This window comes from Podarcis filfolensis (assembly GCF_964270895.1).
Source record: "Podarcis filfolensis genome assembly, chromosome: 2".
NCBI lineage: Eukaryota > Metazoa > Chordata > Lepidosauria > Squamata > Lacertidae > Podarcis > Podarcis filfolensis.
The window spans coordinates 33,867,805-33,892,735 of NC_139605.1; the positions used below are offsets into that span (position 1 = coordinate 33,867,805).

General features: G+C 44.0%; 1 long non-coding RNA gene across 1 annotated transcript in view; it reads right to left on the bottom strand.

The window, feature by feature from the left end:
- Positions 1-24,931, bottom strand: part of LOC310757488 — a 518,472-nt gene that overhangs the window by 56,707 nt on the left and 436,834 nt on the right. The window lies entirely within an intron of this gene.

The window sequence follows — 24,931 nt, forward strand, 5'->3', positions numbered from 1 at the left end:
TTCTGATTAGAAACTAGGCCAGTCAGTCACAAAAGAGCTTTCCATCTCCCCACTTCCTTATCTGGCAAGCTGGAGATGTTTCAGTTTTTGCAGTTTGTTAAAAACGTCTGAATTGCGAAAGTGCTCCAGTAGTAAGTTTGGGGCACTTTGGATATACCGTATTCTTTGGCTTGGAGAAGCCCTGAATCCATCCGTAATGTCTTTGCTTTGTTTCTTGATTTTGGAGTTCATCTGAATCTTATGCACACTCCTGTTGAATATCCAGCCCTACTGCTTATATCAGAGGTTTTCAACCTTTTTGATTCCCCGGCTCCCATGACCAACTACATTCTTTCTGCGGTACCCAAGCCTAGTTATGTCACCCTGTGTCTGCCAAATGGCAGCGTCTCACCCTTTTTCAAACACCCTCCCTTGTGGAGTGTCCTCTCCTCTCCTCTCCTCATTGGGAGTCCTGTGGGCAGCTGCCACAGTCACCCCAGTCTCTGAGCTGCCTCAGCTCCTGGCAACCAACACCCTTTGACCAGCCCCAGGGGCACCATTCGCCTGGGGAGCTTGTAGCCAGAGCTGCTGCAACAAACAGCTGTGCAAGCCTTTGGGAGGCAGAGATGTGAGAGGGCATCAGAGAAGGGAGGGAAGGAAAGAAAGAGGGACAGGCCAGTGTTGCCCACAGCACCCCTGACCATCATTCAAGGCACCCCACCAGGGTGCCACTGGCTTGTATATTTAGATATAAACCTTGCCTCTTTGTTTTGACAATAATTATCATCAGGGGTATTGCAAAACCCATGCGCGATGGCAAAATATATAAAGGTAAGATACGCCACCTGTCTTCTACGCATAGTGTCAAAACTCTCCATTACTAGATTTAAAAAATAAGATTGGTGGAAAAAGGAGGAATTAAAACAGGCTTGGAATCCGTGTATTAAGAATATCAAGTTCTCCTATCTGACAATCAACAGGGTAGTGCCAGTCCTTCATGAATTGCATATGAAGGAGTACCTTTGTAATTTAAAAGGTAGGAAAATAAGCAGGAGATGGCATATTTTGAGGACCCAAAGCTTGAGCGATAGAGTTTTGGAAATGTGAAACATTTTACCTAATAAGGCTGTATATATAAGTATGAGACTTTGATCATAGACGGTGGCAATATGAAAGCTCAGACACAATGGCGGCAATGAAGACACCGACTTACGTAAACTGAGTGTCCACATAGAGGAAGGAGTATGTAGGAATCATCCCAGAGGCTAATGGTTTGTTCTGCTTTTGTGTGCCACAGATGTGATTTGTACCCACAAGAGGGCACTGTGGCTTCATTGAAATCTTTCCTAAAGGGTGCAGCAAAGTGTAATTGCATTTTTAAACACTTGTTTTTGAAAAAACATTTCCAGAAGCTTTGCTTTTCCTTCAGTTTGGTCAGGGAGAGATGTGCAGAGAGTTGAAAGATAGAGGAACCAAATTCAAAGTGCATATACTGGACTACATTACAAGCTGCTTCATGCTCAGCCAGACCAATTGGTCCCTCTAGCTCAGTATTGTGAACACGTGGCTGGCAGAGGCTCTCCAGGGTTTCAGGCCAGACTCTTTCCTAACGCCCTACCTGGAGACACCAACAGCTGAACCTGGGATTATGCATCCTTGAGGCATAAGGTGGTTCTCATCCCACCACTTGCCACCCCAAGTGACATAACATTCCAGCTGCTTCCTTTCTGGACATGTGGAATCCCCTGCCATAGTTCCTGCAGTGTGGTATGTGAAGCCTTTAACTGCTGCACCCCAAATGGCAGGTGCAGGATTGATACCCCCACAAGAGACACAGATAAAAGTAACAAAACTATATTCGCATAAGGGGATGTCCTATTCCTATTTTGATATTAGTGTAAGATTGCTTGGGTATGCAGTGCTTAGTTACTCAAGGTTACGCAAACATAGTAACAGTTGTTTATAATGAAAAGAGTCTGCCTCAACTTATTAAAGCTTTTAGCCCCCTGCCTTTTTTTTTTACCCATACCAAATTCACCTCTCCTGCATCCCTGGTCAGTCACAAGTAGGGACAGATGCTTTATGCTCCTCTTCCTCTGCCTCAAGAGCCTCTCCTGCTTCTAGGGTAGTTGAACTGTATTAAAGAGTGCCTGCTAAGCCTCTTGGGCTTGCTGATTGTAAGGTCGGCAGTTCGAATCTGCATGACAGGGTGAGTTCCCATTGCTCTGTCCCAGCTCCTGCCAACCTAGCAGTTTGAAAGCATACCAGCATGAGTAGATAAATAGGTACCACTATGGCGGGAAGGTAAACGGCATTTCCATGTGCTCTGGCTTCCGTCACAGTGTCCCATTGCACCAGAAGCAGTTTAGTCATGCTGGCCACATGACCTGGAAAGCTGGACAAACATTGGCTTCCTCAGCCTGAAAGCTGCACCCCATAGTCGAATTCGACTGGACTTAACTATCCAGGGGTCCTTTACCTGCTAAGGTTTTCTCTCCTGTCAGACCTCTCACTGAAACCTGCTATGGAGAACAGCTGCTTTCTTGAAACCTTGCCAACCCCTCATGACATGGTTCCTTGTTCTCAGCCACTGGCTCCCATCTTCGTGTCCTGTCCACAGCACAGTCCTCTCAGAGATCTAACTTGGCTGTCTCCCAGTTGCCTTAACAGACCTGATTGTGCCTTTTCTTGGCCAAGACATCTGACCAACCAAGCACCTACTCTGGTCAGGACACCCTGCCCATTGGTTGTCTCTTTTTCTAAGTGCATAAGATGAGTCCTGCTGGATCAGGTCCACGGCCTATCTAGTCTAGCATCATGTCCTCACAGTGGCCAACCAGATGCCTGTGGGAAACCCTCAGCCAGGAGCAGAGCATGGTCCCCTCCTGTGGCTTCCAGCAACTGGTAGGTATTCCAAGGCATTAGTGACTCAAGACTGTGGAAGCAGAGCATAGACAGCATGGCTTAGTAGGTATCGATAGCACTCTCCATGGATTTGCCTTGCCCTCTTTTAAAGTCATCTAGGGATGTGGGTGGCGCTGTGGGTTAAACCACAGAGCCTAGGACTTGCAGATCAGAAGGTTGGTGGTTTCAATCCCCGCGACGGGGTGAGCTCCCATTGTTTGGTCCCTGCTCCTGCCAACCTAGCAGTTCGAAAGCACGCCAAGTGCAAGTAGATAAATAGGTACCACTCTGGCGGAAAGGTCAACGGCGTTTCTGTGTGCTGCTCTGGTTCGGCAGAAGCAGCTTAGTCTTGCTAGCCACATGACCCGGAAACTGACTGCAGACAAACACCGGCTCCCTTGGCCTATAGAGCGAGATGAGCACCCCCAGAGTTGTCCGCGACTGGACCTAATGGTCAGGGGTCCCTTTACCTTTACCTAGGTTGGTGGCCATCACTGACTATTGTGGCAGCAAGTTCCATAGTTGAGCTCCATCACTGGTAGCCAGTCAGTGGTTCTGTATGGATCTTCTAACCACCAACCAAATTTGTTCACCTATCCACATATTCTTGTGTTCACCTGGCTGGTGCATGAACAAGTGAACACTGTCAGCTTGAAGCCTCTTCCTCTTAGTAACGGTTGCTAAGGCAACCACAACGGTCTTCTCTCCGATACAAAGCAACAGCGCCAGTCTTCACCTTCTGGCTTGCTTGGTTACAAGACCAGCCATAAGCAGATGAAAAACTACAGCGGTTCTTCATGTTCCTCCTGGCTGAAACAAATGTGAGCATTCTGACTCTCCAGTAAAAGGAACTCCTGGACTTGGCTCTCTTTCAAACAGGCAGCAGGATTCTGCATGTGGTACACGTATATGCAAGATGATCCATTTTCTCCATGTTCCCTTGATTAAGATGCTTTCCTGCCCCCCTCCCTGAAAGTCCATGTACCGTATTTTTCGCTCTATAAGACGCACCAGACCACAAGACGCACCTAGTTTTTGGAGGAAGAAAACAAGAAAAAAAATAGTCTGAATCTCAGAAGCCAGAACAGCAAGAGGGATCACTACACAGTGAAAACAGCAATCCCTCTTGCTGTTCTGGCTTCTGGGATAGCTGTGCAGCCTGCATTTGCTCCATAAGACGCACACACAGTTCCCCTTACTTTTTAGGAGGGTAAAAGTGAGTCTTATAGAGCAAAAAATACGGTAGCTGCTAAGTAGATCCTGGTGGACCAAGGATCAAGTTTCTCCTGCAGCTGTGCATCTCAGCATGGGTTACATTTCCTGCTGTGTTTAGAGTTACAAACTGATGATTTTTTTTCCTATAGGAGGTGTACCTCTGCTTAGAGGTGTCATGTGAAAAAAGGCTACTGATTTATTCATTTATTTTAAAAAAACCACACAATAACGTTTTAGAGCTTGATGTTGACCCTAACCTTGTCTGTGCTGTCTATTCTGCTCTTACATCCTTTTTTAGTCCCATTGTTCTCTTTCTTCAAATCTACTGCCACACTTGGCTTCCTTAGGTGCAGGGACCTCTTCCAACCGAGCTTTGCGATCATCAGGTTCTCTTAATTGCCGTTCACTTCAATCCATGACATATTAGTCCCTTCCAAAATGACCTTTCATTTGCCTCATTATGAACATTCTATGACTGATACCAGAGCAGCTCCGCTAACAAAATACCTTGGTGTGTTGCGATATAGGTGGAAATTTATACCCATGTTTACTATAACAAGGGTAACCTGCTGCTACAGTAGAGGCCCTTCAAAAAAATTTTTTTTGTGTGTGGTGAGTTTCGCTAATTCACTAAAGCACTTAAAGTCTCTTCAAACACAACTAGATGCAAAACAGATGGATGGTCTAGCAAGACACACATTTACAATAAGAGCTTTGTAATAATAAGCTAGTGATCAATCAACCAGAGCTCAGGTCCAGTTTACCCATCACACTCATTGCTTCTAAAATGTGCCTCTTATGAACCGTGTGGGAATTGTTATTGCTCAGAATTACACATGCAAATTAAAGCCATATAATGTTAGCCTTACTTTTATCCTCCCCCCGATGAGTCTCTATCCTTAGGCACCTATGATATATGGGTCCTTTTAACTTTTGAAGGCCCTGATCATGTACTACTTCTAGCAGAGAGAAAATACTGCTTGTATGTGTTATTGACCATTAACTTCAAACAGGTTTTCACAATCTGTTAACCCAGATTATCTTCTAGTCATTCAGTTAAGGTGAGCAAAAATGCCTGAGAGATGTAATTATTCTGGGTTTTGTTTTTGGGTTTTTTCTTTTGTTTGAGTTTGCAGGGCTACGGCTCCTAGGGATGGATTGTGGCTAATGCTTATCTCTTCATTTCATACAAAGTACATGCAAATATTTGCAACCAATGCAGAATGGTAAATGCAGAAACATGTGGATGCTCAAATCCACTTATATGATATGCACAAGCCTGAATTAATCAGGAGAGCCATTGCAATTCAGTGACAAAATGCACCCACTTTTAAAGTCACACACTTTGGGGTCTAATCTTGCTGCCCATCTAATTGGTGCCCAGAATGTCTGGTTTATATAACATCAGACCCTCCAAGTGTCCCTATTTTCTAGGGATGTCCCTAGAACTGTCCCAGTTTCTGATTTGAACCCAGAATATCCCACTTTTCCTTAGGATATCCCTATTTTCACTGGAGTAATGTTAGAGGGTATGGATGCCCCTATTTTCATTGGAGAAATGTTGGGGGGTATGGAGTTATCTAATCCCTGAGCCATCTGAAGGCAATCCTGTATAGGGAAGTTTTTTTAAAAAAAGTAATGTTTTATTAAGTTTTTATCTATGTTGGAAGCTGCCCAGAGTGGCTGGGGCAACCCAGTAAAATGTGTGGGGTATAAGTAGTAAAATTATCATGGAATGGGACGTCCCTATTTTCACCGGAGAAATGTTGGAGGGTACATCATACGTGCAAACTGGAAAACACAGTAAGCTAAAGGAAAAATGCTCCTTCCACCCGAGCAGACCAATTGTGTGATTATATTGCCATTGCTCCAAGTTGCACTGAACATTTAAAAAATAACTTTCCAGCTTATGCACTTCTTTTTTTTTGTTGAGACTGCATTTAAATGGAAGTGAGATGGATGTAAATCAATTCCGCATTGTATAGGAAAGAGCCCATAAGCGAAGAATATATCAAAGCAAAAGTCAGATATATTTAGAAGAGCTCCACCTTTACAGTAAATAAATGTTGCTGCACTTGGAACATCCTGATGTTGCATACCATAAGGATTTGCTGAAGTGCAAAGGAAAGGATCCAGCAGCATGCTGCGCCTCCCTGCTCTGAAGGTATTAAGTGGTCACGGAGGGAGGAGCTGGGTGACTTGTGTTACAATTCTCTTTTGTCACATTAGGATAGTTGTTCTCAGCAGAAGGGAAGGTTAGCTAAGGTTACCATACTACAGGGGTGGGGAACCTCTGGTTGGTGTATCAACCTTGCCCACTAGGGGCTCCGAATTGGCCTGCCAGGCTGTTTTCTCCAAACCACACCCACCTACTGACATCACTGGTGATGTCAGCTGATGGGTGGGAGGAGAGGGTTTAAATTGGGTCGGCAAAGTTTACCTTGCCTGGGCCGGTTCACTGCTGTGGAGATCACTCCATGGACTGGATTGTGTCTGTGCAGACGTGATTTTCGGCACCTGCGTCTGGGCAGATGCGATTTCTGGTGCAGCGGAAGTGAGTCCCCGCACTGCACTGTGCTGGTTTAGCGCAACGTGCGGGGACTCGCCAGGTAGGCGGCTCAGTTTGGGGGTGACTCGTGGGCCGGTTAAATGACTCTTGTGGGCCGCTTGTGGCCCATGGGCCTTAGGTTGCCGACCCCTGATTTAAATCCTCCCTTCGCTGCCCAGTTCCCAGGAAGGAACAGGATCACACAGCCAAGACAGCAGGACTTAATCTCTGCTCATCAATTGATTAAATCCTGCTCAAAAGCACTGTTTTAAGCAGTTTGTGTACAGCTCCTGCGAATGGGTGGTTGATAGCAGTGGGCTGGGGGCAAAGTCTCGTGTTTCAACATGGGGGCTGCCTTAAAGCACTTCTCAAAAGTGCTGCCTGAAGCACTTCAAAGGTGAAAGGGGGCACCTTTTGTAACCCACTGCTAAGCAGGATTTCTCTCTTCACAGCAACTGATGCAATGGAGGAGCAATCTTGCTAAGTGCTGGGCGTTTGCAAGCAACAGCAGAATTGTTTGCAAATTTCTCTGCTTTGCTGCTTTTGCTTGGGAAAGGTGTGCTTCTGTAATGTGGTAGAAATTTAACTGGTGTGTTTGGCATGTATGTGTATATTGTAGCTGTTATGTACTGAAGTTCTCACCCTGGGCCAGCAGGGGGATACTGTAGATAGTTTTCACTGCAAATAAGGGATTGAAAGTGACATTCAGTGATTGGATAGTTACAGAAAATGGTTACTGTTGCGTTCTAGTGGAGCTCTATATAAGCAGGCTGGCTGAACCCTTCAGTCCAGTTCTGTTCTGGCCTGTGAATAAACACAGTGGCGTAGCGTGGGGGGTGCAGGGGGGGCGGGCCGCACCGGGCGCAACATCTGGGGTTAGGGCAAATCCATGGGTTAGGGGGCGCAAATCCACGGGTTAGGGGGCGCAAATCCATGGGTTAGGGGGCGCAAATTACTTGCCTTGCCCCGGGTGCTGACAACCCACGCTACGCCACTGAATAAACAAGACATGTTTGAAGAATCGCTGTGTCGTCTGATATGTTCACCCACAACTTAACAGTAGCTTACTTCATTGTTTTATTTTTAGATTTATGAGCCATGGTGGCATAGGAAAAGGGGTTAAAAAACCCCAATTAAACTCTTACCAACACCAAAATTACAAAATAAGCAGCAAGGGCAATAATAAAAGGAAAGCACTAAAAGAGCAATATATAAGTTTCAATTTAGGTATCCATTTTAGCATAAAGTCTGAACAGAGTCCAACAGCATAATAAAACCCTGACCTTCCTTTTTAATTAAAAGCAGTCTGAAACAGAAACGTTTTCAGATAGCATGAGAAGGGGTCAACTGTGTCTCCTGATATGGAATGGAAGTATTGGGTTGACTGAAGTGACATCTCACAAATGTTGCACATGACCTATGCATAGCTCTTGATGGGTCTTTGCTAGGTAACATGGCATCTCCAGTGAATTCCGAACCAAGAGCTATGTATTGGGTGGCACCTTGAAAGAGCATAGGCCATAGGGAAACTATTCTGGGCCAACTCTGGGCAGGGGATGATCCCAGTCCTATTTGGAGATGTAAGGGATTGAACCTGGAACCTTCTGAATGCAAAGAAGAGAAGAAGAAGAGTTTGGATTTTACATCCCGTTTATCACTACCCGAAGGAGTCTTAAAGCGGCTAACATTCTCCTTTCCCTTCCTCCCCCACAACAAACACTCTGTGAGGTGAGTGAGGCTGAGAGACTTCAGAGAAGTGTGACTGGCCCAAGGTCACCCAGCAGCTGCATGTGGCGGAGCGGAGACGCGAACCCGGTTCCCCAGATTACGAGTCTACTGCTCTTAACCACTACACCACGCTGGCTCTCCAGTGCTTTGCCACTGAGCTACAATACATCCCAGCCAGGGGCGGAGGAAGGGGTGTGTGGGCTGCCCTGGGTGTCACCACTGAGGGGGGTGACAAAATGCCGGGCGGCACTCACCGTGGGGCCTGCAGCACGCCTGAGCCACACATCTCTCCTGGAAGTGACATGGTGGCTTGGGCACCCGCAGGCTCTGTACTGCCTCAAATGGTCCGCCTGCTGCTCCCCCTCAGCTGTAGGGCGGCTGAGTGGGAGGAGGCAAGCAGACTCCTCAGAGGCCCCACAGAGCGTCCTGCCCCAGCTTGCCCCACCTCACAGGCGGCTTGCCCTGCCCCTGGGTGCAGGGCACACTTGCCACCCCATCGGCTTGCTCCGCCACTGATCCCATCCCCAAAACACACCTATAATTTCTTACAGTGTTATCTTTTGAAGCTTCTGCTCCAGTGAGCTCTGACCCACAACAGCTGGTGCTCCAGTAAATTTGTTGGCCTTATGTCACAGGAGCTACCAATTAAATTTGATGTTTTTATCTAATCAGGGAGAGTCAAGATTTAAAATAGCTGATTTGCCTCCCCGCCCAACCCCCCCCCCCATTTTAATAAATACTGATAGGTGATTTAATTATCTATTTTGGACATTTTTATCCTTTCTAAAAAATAAAATAAAATAGATTCCAAGGCAGCTCACAAGAAAATGAAAAAAAGCAAAGCAATTTCTCAGCATCTAACTGTTTAAGCAGTTGCATAACATCATAAGAATCTAATCCAAATCTAATAATAAAATCCATAATAAAAAGCCTCTCGGAATAAAAAGGTTTTGACAGACCAGTTAAAACCTGGCAGAAAGGGGCTTGTGGGGAGATAGTACCACCACCAAGAAGACCCCGCTCCTGGCACCTGAAAGTCTGATCTTGACTAAGGCAGGCCATAGAAGAAGACCTCTGATAAAGGTCTTAGGCTTCAGCTAATCACATTTGAGCATAACTCACCGTTCGCATAACTTGCTCCTGTGCCGTTAAGGGCCTTTAAAGATCAACGCCGAGACATGAAAATTGAGTCTGTAAATGAATGGTCATAGTCAATGTAATTTACATAGGATTGGTGCAAGATGTGTTGAGCTTGAACCCCTTCCTTGAACCTATAGTTTTGGACCAGTCCCAGTTTCCAAATTGCCTTTAAAGGCAGTTTTATGCGTGTTTGCACCGTCATGAAGTGTGCCATTTGCATGCAAATCTGTAGTTCTCATATGCAATCCTGATACCTGTTTTAGGATTATTTGACAGTGAGGTCTTGGTGTGTCACAATACTGGCACTTTAACGCTTTTTAACTGCATACAGAGCCAGAGAGTGATAGTTGTCTGCGTAGAATAAAGGTAAAGGTAAAGGTACCCCTGCCCGTACGGGCCAGTCATGTCCGACTCTAGGGTTGTGCGCCCATCTCACTTAAGAGGCCGGGGGCCAGCGCTGTCCGGAGACACTTCCGGGTCACGTGGCCAGCGTGACGACGCTGGTCCGGCGAACCAGCACCAGAGCAGCACATGGAAACGCCGTTTACCTTCCCGCTATAAAGCGGTACCTATTTATCTACTTGCACTTAAGGGTGCTTTCGAACTGCTAGGTGGGCAGGAGCTGGGACTGAAAGACGGGAGCTCACCCCGCTGCGGGGATTCGAACCGCCGACCATACGATTGGCAAGCCCTAGGCACTGAGGTTTTACCCACAGCGCCACCCGCGTCTGTCCTGGTATGCGTAGAATACCAGGCAGCAATTTTTATAGTATTTCGTAAGTGGTAGCGTCACCCTTATTCCAAAGAACTCATCCCCTCTCTTCCCCCATCCCTGTTTTAAGTGTGTGCGCATTTTGTGACTACAATAGGACTTTGACTGCAGAAAAAAATATAGGCCTGCTCTGAAGATGGAGATGCTCTGAGCTTCACTTTGCTTATGGCGAGTAACTGCATGAATTGCATGAATGACAGATCTGGTGCCTGTCAAGAAGCAAAGGAAAGACAAATTAGGAATCTTAGCTGGGAAGCGTACTACTTCAAGAGATAATGCATGTAGTATTCCTGTCAATCTGATGGATTGTTATGTTTCGGTTCACGGAGTTTTATCCCAACCTGAAACAAGATTGATCATTGGGACAGTTTTATTGCTGTCTATAACAGGTGTCACTGTCTTTTTTTTTTTAATGTCCAGGTTAGCCTAAATCAGGCAGTCTGAGTGTACATTTTAACACAAAGGGAAATAATTTTTGTTACAGTTTTACCTCAGGTAAGTGCTTAAAGCTATGAACGAAGGAGCTTGCGAGGAACAGCCGACACCATCATTCACGCAAGGCGTTCTCCTGAATAATGATGGACATCCCCTGAGACACCACAAGGAGGCTCAAAGGAAAGGACGGGAATTAAGTTGTCAGCAAAAGTTGATTTGCACAATCGCAGGCAAGGCAAGGTGGAATAACCTAACTTACGGGAGGCGGTTGTCTAAAACAGAACGAGGAAATTGGAGCGCCGTGAAAATTTATTAAAATCATAGCACTTTTGTTTCCATTTACGTAACACAGTTACACATTAAGTGAAATAACAAAAGAGTGGCGTGGCAGCTTAAAGAAGAACAGATCTATTGTGGCATAAGCTTTTATGGACTAGAGTCCATTTTATCAGGTACAAAGTGCAAGCAGGTGATAAGATTTTAATGTATTTTTAATCTTTGTTGGAAGCCGCCCAGAGTGGTTGGGGAAACCCAGCCAGATGGGCGGGGTACGAATAATTATTATTATTAATAATAATAATAATAATAATAATAATAATTTGTTGTTGTTGATAAGGAGGTCCAATTACTACAGAATTCTAGGCCAATCAGGCAACAGAGAAGGATATGTTGCACAAGCAACCTGGGTGTGTTGTTTCAGCCAGTACTGTAGCAGCAAAATCAGGAGTGAGGAAGGGCCACATTCCCTCATGACAAACCTGTCAGGGGCCACATAACACATGGAATGGCAATGCAGCAGATCTCAGGGAAAGGTTTAAGCATGACTTCACCATCTGTATGCAAGCTACAGGAATGGAAGAAAAAAGAGGATCTTCAAAAGATACCCACATTTTTGCATATAGCAGGGCATGAGGCAGTAGATATTTTCCATGCTGTGCACTTAAGCCAGGAAGAGCAGGCTTGGTTCTAAATAAATTTGAGTATTGCATGACCAGGAGCAACGAGACTTATGAAAGGTGTGAGTTTTAGCTCAAGAGTGTAGTATAAAGGGGATGAAGGCTGAAGCCTTATCCTTGCCAGGGAATCGTTTGCCTGCATCCCCAGGGCCGAAGAGAGAGCAAAAAGCACCAGGAAAGATTCTTCTTTGGAGAAAAAAGTTTTATTGAAATCTGTGCACAGAGGTGGCCAGTGGAATCATTCCCAAAAGACTGGCCCATAGATACAAATAAACAAGCATCTTTATACCTGAGAGTCTGCCCATCTCTTCCCACCTCTTCAAATTCTCCAATCAGCTAGCAAGGTTATGCTTATTCCCTTATATGGCATATGGCTATCTGACCAGCTAAGCCCCCCTCCTTCCCTTGTTCGTGTGTTCTTCTCTTGAGTTACTGCAACAGGAAGCTGCAATAGGAAGCTGCAATAGGAAGCGGCCGCCTCGCTCTGTCTGACCACATACGGTAAATAGATGCGGTTTCTGCTTAGCTGGCAAGCACAGGAAATGGTCTTGTTGCTGGCAACTGCAAAGCAAGATTAAGAGAGGATTTTACTGAATTTACCCCAGGAATTCACCTCAGGTACAAGGTGCAGGGATCACTGACAGCAACCCCTCCCAGGCACAAAGTGCGACCCCTACACCTCTCCCTTCAGGGAAACATTGAAAGAATTCCTTACTGACCCTAAACTGATGAATCAGATATGTGACTTTGGGAGTTTAACAGATTAATTAATTAGAGATCTGGTAGCTTTGGGGATTAGAGACTGGAAACAGCAAAAAAAGACTCCTGGAAGACTGCAATCTAATGCTAGAAAGGCATTCAAGGCTGCACAAGCTGCTGCTGCAACATGGCCTGGAATGCAAGCCCTGGAGAAGAAAAACTGCAAATGTTTCCATAGATACAATTAGTGAAGATGGAAGCTGCAGGAGTCCTAGATGCAACACGAGCAAGTTTACACCGAACTGTCCCTTGAATTAACACCTTGCTGAAAGAAGTGCATGCAGTGTGGAGGCTGTTAGAGACACAAGCCCTGTCCTGCAATAGGGAAGTGTTGCAATGCTTGCAAAAAAAAAAAAATCAGCCGCACAGTATGTGTTACCAACTAAGGCAAACTCAAGGGAAAATACAATTAGTGTAAGAGGACAACTCCTCACAGGACAGCGCTGTCACTGTCAGAGGAATATTTTTTATAATAATGGTTGGCTGAAAAGTTTAATTATTCCTTCTGATGTCAATGCTGTCATATTGCAATTGGTTTTGCTGTTAGGAAAACTATGTTGTTTATTCGTAGAATGGGGAAGTTTGAGTTCGTTGATTGTGTCTCAGCATTGGAACAACACCTGCAAAAAGAGTTTCAGAACAGCGCATAAGAGTGGGGAAACCAGCTGTTTAGAGCACTTTAAAACTGTATGGGACTAGCACGAATGTTTTCAAAAGACCAGGTGTCTTTCAGAAGATTTGTGGTAGAAATACTAGTGCCACCTACCGGAAAATAATAACACCACTGGAAAACAACAACACATAATTACTCTCAACTGGCAGACACAAAGTTGTTCCAGTGGCGTAGCGTGGGTTGTCAGCACCCGGGGCAAGGCAAGTAATTTGCGCCCCCTAACCCGTGGATTTGCGCCCCCTAACTCTAACCCCCAGATGTTGCGCCCGGTGCGGCCGGCCCCCCCTGCACCCCCCACGCTACGCCACTGAGTTGGTCAAAGATAGGCAAGTTACTTGAAGATCAAACTCACAAAACTTACTGAAGCATTTTCATTAGATGAGTGAAAATTCAAACCACTGAAGTACTAATATGCACATTTTGGTTTTAAAAAACTGTTATTGGAAATTGCAAATATATTGCCTCTGACCTGCCTAGAGAGCATTTTCCTCCCTCTCCCTCCCTCCCTGCCTCTCTCTCTCTCTCTCTCTCGTCCAGCTATTTATGTTTTTACCACCCAACAGTTCACAGCTGCCTCTTGAACAATTAGTAAATAAGCATAGTACAGTGGTACCTTGGTTTGCATACGTTTTGGATTACAAACACGTCAAACCTGGAAATGCGTGTCCCAGTTTGCAACCTTTTTTTGGATTACAACCCATTTTTGGGGATTACAAATTTTTTTTTTGGAAGCCCCATTGGCGAAAGCTTGCCTTGGGTTACTACCTGTTTTGGTTTACAAATGGACCTCCAGAACAGATTATGGTTGTAAACCAAGGTACCACTGTATTGCACTGAACATTTCTAGCAGATGGATGCACAATCCATCAATTGTAGTCCTTTTGGCAGAAGAAATGCACTAAACAATATAATCTATGGTTAATTTAAGGCATAAAGTTGTTCTAGTTCTGTTTAAAGAACAAGAAGGCCATGTTTACAATTACGGTTTTGAGCACTGTTCTCATCATTTTCTTCCCATGATGTTCTTCCCAGATTCTCCTGGGTGAGGGTGAGTGATAATACTGTTAGTGTCACTTTTTTAAAAAATGAGGTGGCAGTTTTATTACGGCTCTGAGAATTCATCTTTAAGGGAATTACAAGATCTGTCAGTTGAATAAGTTATTGTCATAGATCCCTCATTAATCATAATTAATAATAAGTGTGGCTAACTTTGTGTAATTCCGGTTTGGATGAATAAAATTCCTCACATAGATATGTTTCAAAAGAAAACTGGCCTTTGCTGTTTTTTTAATGGTGGGATTGCATCTGTAACTCTTTAATTTCACCTCCTGGTACATGCTATGGAACTACTCTTGAGCAGCTCTTATGAATGCCAATATGGTTGTGCACAAACACTTCCCAAAGTGCACATTTCATTACTCAGGGATTTTTTTAAAAAATATTTCAACGAAGGAAGAAGAGGCGGGGGTGGGGGATGACAAGACATACAAGTACTAGGAAGAGGTAACTATGTAAAAAGCTAACAAAACAACCACAACAAGAGTTGTGGTTTGACTTCCAAGAAGCCAAAAGGAGAGTTTTTCCTGCAGAGAAGAAGAAGAAGAAGAAGAGTTTGGATTTGATATCCCGCCTTTCACTCCCTTTAAGGAATCTCAAAGCGGCTAACATTCATAAAAGGATGTCACATAGAGGAGGGAGAAAGGTTGTTTTCTGCTGCTCCAGAGAAGCGGACACGGAGCAATGGATCCAAACTACAAGAAAGAAGATTCCACCTAAACATTAGGAAGAACTTCCTGACAGTAAGAGCTGTTCGACAGTGGAATTTGCTGCCAAGGAGTGTGGTGGAGTTTCCTCCTTTGGAGGTCTTTAAGCAGAGGCTTGACAACCATATGTCAGGAGTGCTCTGATGGTGTTTCCTGCTTGGCAGGGGGTTGGACTCGATGGCCCTTGTGGTCTCTTCCAACTCTATGATTCTATGATTCCTTTCCCTTCCTCCCCCACAACAAACACTCTGTGGGGTGAGTGAGGCTGAGAGACTTCAAAGAAGTGTGACTGGCCCAAGGTCACCCAGCAGCTGCATGTGGAGGAGCGGAGACGCGAACCCGGTTCCCTAGATTACGAGACTACCGCTCTTAACCACTACACCACACTGGCTCCCATGTCAAGCTGTCAAAAGACCCATGTCAAGCTGAGCAGAGGCAGGTCAGACTTGGAGGGCCAAGCGCAGGATAGTGCCTCCTTTTCCTTGTTTGCGGGCCACAAAAAGCAGCCCCTCCACAAAAGGTGGCCAGTGGAGCTCAGATGGAGACAGAGTCATGACACAGAGACATATGCAGGCGGAAGAAAAACGCTGGGGTGGACCTGCAGCTTCTGTCTGCAAAGGAGACCATCTTTTTCCCTTGACGCCATCACTGGAGCCAGTCACCCCCGGCTGCATCCAGAAACAGACACAGGCAGAAACTTCAGATCCATTCCAGCCTTTTTCTTCTGCCTGCATCTCTCTGTCTGCTTCCCTTAACCCCACCCATACATATTAGGGTGTGCCTGGCTCACCTGGCTCACACCTATGTCACCTCCTGATTGCACGAGCACCTCTGTACAATAATGACAGACATGAGTATGCATGTGTGATTTCATCCCAGCGTGTAGTCTTTGATCTCTGGGACGTCTTAAATGCCTAAAGTTTACACACCTATCCTGTGACCCCCTCAGCAAGTGGCAAACAAGCACACCAAAGTCAAATAGGGATGGTATTACCAAACCAGGATTTTTAGCTGTTGGATTTCAGGATTTGAAAAATGAAAGCGATATTGAAAATGTTTTATTCATAAAGAGAAAACTGAAGCTTTCCTCTGCTGTTGACACATGATTATTAGATTCCTGGAGACTTGCTCCACCTATGCATATTTTGTTAGTGACACAACACAAATGGTACCAGAGCTTCTTGAACCATGGAAGCAATTTAGAAATTCAATACAAGTGGTGGAGAAAAACAGATAGGTCTTGTCCGTTAGCATACAATGGTCCTTTAAAAACAAATAAATAAATAAATACTGCTGCAATTTCATGGCTGACCTGAGCTGTAATCTGATACTGGTGCTTTCTCTAACTGAATGCACATTTATTACTCTGGATTCCTAGCTGTTAGCAAAACTAGTTCAAGTACTCATCCATTTGTCGGATGGATTGATCGAAAGCAAAAAGGGTTAAGACAGATCCTTAAGAGACTTCCCACCATGCTTGTATAGTGATATTTTTCCTATTAACAAAAATCCCCAATGATTTTAAAAGCTATTATAATTTTTGCTCTGGGTCTCCACCAAATGTCTTTATAGGTTAAAAAAACATTTTCTGTAACCATTTTAGCTTTACTTTAGGGGATATATGATACTGACACTCAGTTTCTATCTATAGCATGGATGCTGAAAAATATCACCATGCCTGGATTATGCTTTCAGTCTGTTTTAGCAATATTCTATTTTAAAACAGATTGATTTGTTTTCTGCCATTAACCTTCCCCCCATACCCACAGCTGAGCTTCACAATTCACCCGTGAGGCAAGCAGTAAATATGCATATCCTTAAATGAATTAATATATATATTTTGTTTATAACCCACCGTATCCTAAGGTGTTTCCCCCTGACTTTATAAAAAAGTTGACTTGCATCAAAATTTATTTTTGTTTCCAATGTATTCCACCAGCATTATTTGGGAATGGCAAGCCACATGCCAAAATTAAGGTGCTGACCATTCGAGTGGAGTGGATGTGTGCAGAGCTAGGCATAGAGTGGAATCGTAAGAAGGTTCGGCTGCATGCGGTTCACTCATCACTACTGCTCTTCAGCAGAACTCATACACCAAACTGCTAAACTATTCGTTGTTGGACTGTGTCCTCCTAAAGGACTGCAAACCAGACTTTGTTCTTTATTTGCAGCTCTTGTTTGATGGGCTTACTCAAACGACAGGCTGCACACAATATCAAGCTATGGTTTCATAAAGAGGGAAAGTGACTTATTAAACTGCATTGTGAAGAAAATGGGTTGGGCTCATGGCTCTGTTCCTGATCCTCTGCCAAATGGCTTCACAAACCATCAGAACTCAACCTTTGCCTCTCAGACAAAAACTTTAGTCAAGACATTTGCTGCTTCTTTTCTCCACCGTTTCCTGACCTCTCACTTCCTGTCTTCACCTGCTCTTTTCTTGTTAATCTAAAGCAGACGTTAAGTGCTCCGGGTATGCTAAAGCAAGGCAACTGATTCACTATTGTACTTTTTTTTTATATAGCACATAATCACTGCTGAGTTCACAGTTGCAGTAACAGTGGTTGATGGCCAGAGGCAAATAATGAGGGTGGTGAAGGATGTTGGCTCTAGTTTGAAGGTCCACTATCTTGTTCTGTTTGAGCTACAAGGGGTAGCTGCTGATACATCAGTCCACACCTGTGTGGTCCACTGCAGGTCTCGGCGCAGGTAAGGCAAAGCAGCTGTGATAGCAATGGTGAGAACAAGCCTGACAGCACCTCTCTCCTTGGCTACTGCATGCTTTTTAAATACATATATTTTCAGTGGTACCTCGGGTTAAGTACTTAATTCGTTCCAGAGGCCTGTACTTAACCTGAAACTGTTTTTAACCTGAAGCACCATTTTAGCTAATGGGGCCTCCTGCTGCCACCACACCGTCGGAGCATGATTTCTGCTCTCATCCTGAAGCAAAGTTCTTAACCTGAAGCACTATTTCTGGGTTAGTGGAGTCTGTAACCTGAAGCGTATGTAACCTGAAGCGTATGTAACCTGAAGCGTATGTAACCTGAGGTACCACTGTATTGGGTTTTCAAATATACAATAACAAAGAAGAACAACATATAAAATACACACAAAAAACAAGTAAGCAACTCCTCCCTCAAATATCTCCCCAACACGGGATGCGTATAAGTCCATGAATAAATCACAATACTTCAGTGAAATGAAGAACAGAGAAGCAGTAAAAGGGCAAAATCCATTGATGGTGGAGAAAATTTCATGTAATCCAAACCCTGTATTGCCATATGAAATAAAGCCCCACCATATCACACTGAACACTTGCGATTTCTCTTTTCCTTGTAATAGGTGTACATTATGGGTAATTTTCTCCAATACTGCAGTAGTCCAAATATTGCTACACAAACGACTCAGGTTTCCCCGTTGCTCAGTAAGTTGTTTAATAGGCTGCAATCAGTGGAAACGTAGCAGTGGTTTGGACTGAACATTTTAGTTTGGATCTTCCAAGGGTGGCAATAAAAACAGCTCATGTACAGAAACAATCGCTTTCTTAGCTATAGTAGAGTTTTCCTTGTGGACGGTAGTCCAGAAAGGCTGGATATGGGGACACTGCCACCTTGGCTACTGCTAGCTGATGCTCAAAGAGCCACTACTCACACCACAGCTCTTCCTGAGCACAGCACCACACCTTTCTCACATTGAGCAGTTGGAAGAAAACCCAGTAATGCAGAGCTGTGCCTACAAACAGGCCTAAACTGGTGGGCACCAAATTCCTAGAATTATTGTGGCTCATTTACCTTCACCTTACCCCCTTCTTTCTAAACTTTACCTCAGTAATGTCAAGATAGTGCTGTGGGGTTTCTTCTTTTTTCTCATTGAGTGAGAAATGTCTCAATTACGGGGTTAATTAGTATTGCTGTTTAAACCAAGAGCAGAGTTTCATTAAATAAATGCATCTTGTTGGTAATGCTTTAATTAATGAGGTAATAAAGCCACTGTACCAACACTCACACACACTTTGTGCAGGTTAATGAAATCCGTGGATCTACTCATTAAGCATTAAAATGTTTCCCCTGTTAGAAGGCTCCCCTCCTATTTCCCGTTATTAAATTTTCTTCATTTTCTTTGTACGTTTCCTCCCATCACTAATGAGGTTCTTGTTCCTGTATTGTGTTATGGGAACCAAGAGCTCTAATGATGTCTAATTAGGTTTGGCTCTTCCTGCATAACAAAAAGATATAATATTTGACCTCCAATTTGTATTGGCGTTAAGAATGAGGGTGTATCCAGACCCACAGCAAGTGTGTTGCATATCACTGTTTCAGTCTTTGTCCCATGATGACCATGATGACCCATTCTTTCATTCTTCTCTACTGCTGGTATGGATTTAGCTTCCTTCATAAATGCTGAATGTATTCTTTCTACTTCTGAACTCCTGCAAACATGGGTTGCTTCCAGGTGACCTATTGAACATTCATTCTGATTTGTTTGTACAAAGTTTTGGGAGAGACTAGATGATGTCTGCTATCTACTGAGCATTCATTCTGACTTGCTCGTGGGGAGGAGGTTATATGATGTTGCATCAAGCAAATGTTAAAACGCACTTTTCAGTGCATTTCCCCATTGTGGTCTTTATTGCAAAAAGTCTGATTTTTTGGTGTGTGAGTGTGTGTGTGTGTTGGGGGGGAAATGGGTTTGCTGGGCAGGAGACCAAATCAACTCTAATTACACAACCTGAATTTGCCAGTACATGATATGGAGCCACTCCACCACGACCCTATCACATTCCACTGGTAAGAGTGTTGCAACATCCTGTTCGCTTTTCATTGATCACCTGCCAGGAGGAGGCTGCTGACTTGGTGGGAAAGACTCATATGATCAGCTGTAGTCATGTGATTTCTGCTTTCACATACATTCCCAGCAATGCTGGATTGTGCCATTTTCTGTTTGCAAGCCCTACTCAGACATTGGTCGGGTTGCTATAGCATAGGAATGGGAAATAATAATAATAATAATAATAATAATAATAATAATAATAATAATATTTTTTATTATTTATACCCCACTCATTCGGCTGGGTTTCCCCAGCTACTCTGGGCGGCTCCCAACAGATTAAAAGCACAATAAAACTTCAAGCACTAAAAACTTCCCTAAACAGGGCTGCCTTCAGATGTCTTCTAAAAATAAGATAGTTGTTTATTTCCTTGACATCTGATGGGAGGGCGTTCCACAGGGCAGGCACCACTACCGAGAAGGCCCTCTGCCTGGTTTCTTGTAACCTCACATCTCGCAGTGAGGGAGCCTCCAGAAGGCCCTCAGAGCAGGACCTCAGTGTCCAGGCAGAACGATGGGGGTGGAAACCTTTTTGACTCCCTGGGCCAGATCTTGATCATACCAAATTTGACAGTTGGGTGGGGCCACCCACCTGTCAATCACACAGCATCACAATGATGTTAGGGCTTCAAAGCACTTTGCAGGCAGATGCTAAAACAAAAGGGTTTTCCCCCTGTGTTTTGGCAGGGGATTCTGATGCAAACCCCTTCCTGGAATCCCTTGATAAAATGAAGGAAAATACCCGCCATTTTAGCAGGAGATTCCATGCAAGCCCATTTCTTAAAGCCTGCCTCCCTCTAGCAAAAAAATGATTGAACTATCTGACAGGAATGGAATTGACTTGGCTACTTCTGTTATAGTTGCTCAAGAAATTATATTTTGAGGAACAGATGACATATTCAGCTGTAAGTTATTACCACACAGCCACATTTGAAGCCAACGTTTGTAACTAAAAGCCCTGGGAGGGTAATATCCACGCTGGCAAATGAAGCAGTTACTAATGTACTCAGCCAACACAGACCCCGATTTTCTCTGAGGCTTATACAATGTACACATTGCAGCTATTGTTCCTCATCCCTAATCATACATCTCCATTCTCCCCAGGGCCATTTTGTGGATCTAGAAGCAACAGCCTATTATTGAATTTTGTTCTACCAGGAGGCAATTTGCATCTGCTTGCTTGGGGAGGTGATAACACCATTGCCTTTGTTTTCTGATTAATTTGTTTAATTATTTGCTCCTTCCCTTCAGTGGCTGTGGATTTCCCTAGGATTCTTCACAGTAAGATTCAGTAGTGGAAATTTACAGATTGGTTAAAAAAAAAGAAAAGAAAAAGTAGCAGAAAAAGCTGCATCGTCCCATGCTCCAGAGATTTGAGAAAACTGATGCACAGTTAAAACAAAAATATCCACGCTCTATTTTTCACAGCTGGAAAAATGGAATACAGCTATGCATTTGCTTCTTCTACCTCCATTCTCGCTCAGCTTGCCGATTGAGATTTTGGTGTGTTAGTGTGAATGGAAGAACGTGCACCTCCTTAGAATCCTGTTTGCAGCTCCATGTACAATAATTTCATGCCACAACCACCTGGCTATTCTGACCCCTTAGATGTCTAAAGACAGATCCAAATATGGGGAGCTGTGCATAATGGTTCAACAGTGCCACACAATGCTTGGGAAAGGTCAGCGGTACAGCATCTGCTTTATATGCTCAAGGTCCCTTGTTCAGTTCCTGATATCTCCAGGTAGGGTAGGAAACCCTGCCTGAAACCCTGGAGCACTGATGATTATTAGCATAGACAGATTAGCCTGAGGGCCAAATGAGGCCTCTCTTCTACCTGGAGATTTCCATTGAAGCTGAAGAAGAGTTTGCCTGGTTAATCATTGAGGGGGCTGTATCATGGGAGTGTACCTCTGCTGCCTCAGTCGCAAGGTGTTTAGCTCAGAATCACATGAAAGAGATAGTATAACAAGTATATGCGTATGCTAATCTGGGAGGCATCCATGTTGGGCATGTAAACTCTTTGTTCCAAGCTGCTGAAGAGAATGGAAGTGTTTCCTCTCTGCCTCCAGTAAAACAGCCTGAAGTCAATGGAGGCTGCAATGGAGAAGAGACAGAGCTTTGATCTCTAGCTCAGGACGTAATATAAGTTATCATGCCTTATGCTGGGAGCAGTATAAGAAACTGTGCAACTAAGTGAATGTAACTTCTATTTGTTTTAAGTGGTTTAGAGTTTGAGTTCTGTAAGTAAAGCATTTGAACAGTATTTTTGGACTGGATAATTTTTATTTCAACACAGGAGTCAGTTTTTATTCACCCAGCGGCTTTCACATGCACAATATTAATGATCTCAATAGTTTGTACATGCAAACTTCTTACATTTACTGGACCAAAGTCACTCACATACACTTTGGCCTCCGGTCCCACCTATCATTTGTATGCAGTCCCTGGACGGCTGCCCATGGGGGAATTCTGGCTCCCCAGCCCTGGTGTAGGCATTACTGACCTAATAGACCAATGAATCCAACATATAGCAGCTTCCTATGTCCTTCCACACACGCTAAGACATTAACCTTAGCACCAGATGTCATGTGGCTTTAGGCTCAGATTTTGGATACATGTTTGCATTTTCAGAAGCAAGTTGCATGGGCAGCTCAGCTATCACCCAAGCACTTGTGAATAGCAATATTAAAGAATACTTGCATACCTTCCCACTTGCCTGAGAGATGAGATGTTCCAGGGACAAGACTGCTAGGTTCTGCTGTCCCTTGTTTGACTTGTGGCATTTTTGTACTGCTGGTTTTTAAAATAATATACAGGACAAATTAGGGCAAAATGTAGGCCTTCTGAACCATACACACCTGCTACCCCATCTTAGATCTCCCAGGAGATACCTTGAAACCCCAAGGTACCTTCAACTAATTTGGTGGTCTCTGTTTCTCTCTCTGTCATTCACCCACCATCCCAGCCTTGTCCCTTTAGCTGGGTGGAGCAGCATGCCATTTTCCCAAAGCTCTGATATGTGCCTTGTTTCTAATGGTTAGCTCCAACTGAGAGAAGATCCAACACCCATGTTGGGCTATTAACCAGCAATCTATGTGAGGCAGGAACAGTAGACACCATGTAGACCAAATACTGAGCTAACTAATAACTGAGTTATTTGCATATCAGAAGAAAGTAGTCAATGGTAAATCTAAGCAAATTGGCTTTATTTGCCTCTTGCATCCATTTCTTTCATATGTTAAAGGGGACACTGTGTCAGGAATACCACCAGAGAAATATGAAACTGCGCTCTTATGACCAGCGTAATGTGTTTTTAATAGTCATCAACTTAACTATTTATCTTGTCTGCAGAGGCACTACATGATAGATTAACTTAATTGTCCACTGCGATTTCTAACCAGTCTGCCTGTCTGCACCCCAGTCCTTGTGAAATAAATGTAGCCTCCATTACAATGCAAGGCACCTTGTTTTCCTAAAATCTGAACATTTCTTATAATTTCCATAACCCATTTATTATTGCAAGATTTTTCACTTCCATATAATTCTGGGTAGAAGCACAACTTTCTCTCTGCTTGCTGCGTTCTGACTCTTGCGGTAGTTAACTAAACTGACAGCTGCAGAAATGAAGTGCGCCCTTGAGGAATGGTTTTGATGCAAATATAGTAACCTGTTTATAACTTTTATCATTACTGATACTGAACTTGTTTTGTTACGTCCATCATTATACCCAATAGCTTTCTCGACTCTGCTTGTTAACCACACAGACATTTTGGTTTTTCACGATGCCTGCCTTGATCTGTGGCGTACCTTCTCACTGAGCTTCTACTATTGTGGTTTTGACTAACTCCTAAGCATCTTGGGAGTTTTTACCTATCTGACTTTTCCTTCCAACTTTCTTTTACTAATCATCTCATATTGAGAAAATTTTTGAATTATGTTGAACCTCTTTGGCAACTGTCCACTTACACATAATCACTGCTTCAGTCGGTTTAATGATGCATCTTGCACCAGATCTTGGGCAACACTTAAGATGAAGCCCAGGGTCACGTTCCTTCTGGTCAGTTCCATGACCAACTCTTCCAGAGCACAATCATTTAGAGCAGGCACCCCCAAACTCGGCTCTCTAGCTGTTTTGGGACTACAATTCCCATCATCCCTGACCACTGGTCCTGCTAGCTAGGGATGATGGGAGTTGTAGTTCGAAACATCTGCAGGGCCGAGTTTGTGGATGCCTGATATAGAGCTGTGGTTCCCAGTTAGCTAAGTACTGCGGACCCTGTTTTTCAAAAGACAAGCCAAGGACCCCCTACTTTGAAATTTTTTATACCTCTATGGAAGTTTTTGTTATGTGAATGGTGCCATGGACCTCCTGGATGGGTTACAAGGATCCCATGCAGTCCTTGGACCATTAATTGGGAACCACCAGTTTAGAGTATCTAGAAATTTGTCTGTCTTAATTGGAGCACGCATATACTTGGTCAATGTGAGGGAAAGTGACATAGCCCATTACTACAATATTTGTGTATGGAGGTCCTGGGCTGCCCAGAAAACAAGACACCCCACCCCACCCCCCGGCTACACTGATGTGCTCCAAAGGAAATTAGAGCAATACATTTGGTACCAGCTAGACTGCAGAAGATGGGAAAATGCTATTGGGTGGCATAAAGAAGGTGGAACTACTCAGTACCTACTTTGCCTCTGTTTTCACCCAAAAGGAAAGAAGTGTCCAACCTGGTGATAACATAATAAATGACACAAGGAGGGACCTGCAGCCCAATATAGGAAAAGACGTGATAGGGAACACATAGCCACTTTAAATGAATTCAGATCTCCAGGGCCTGATGAGCCCCACCCAAGGGTACTAAAGGATCTTGCGGGTGTAATCTCAGAGCCTCTATCTATAATCTTTGAGAATTCTTGGAGAACAGGTCCCTGCAGACTGGAGGCAAGCAAATGTTCAACAAGCTATATTCAACAAGGGAGAAAGAAGAAAATCCAGGTAACAGATAAATAAACAGGTAGGTAGCCGTGTTGATCTCCCGTAGTCGAAACCAAATAAAAAAAAATCCTTCCAGTAGCACCTTAGAGACCAACTATGTTATTGGTATGAGCTTTCATGTGCATGCACACGAAAGCTCATACCAATAACAAACTTAGTTGGTCTCTAAGGTGCTACTGGAAGATAAATAAACAGTCAGCCTGTGAACATTTAGAAAAGGATGCAGTGAT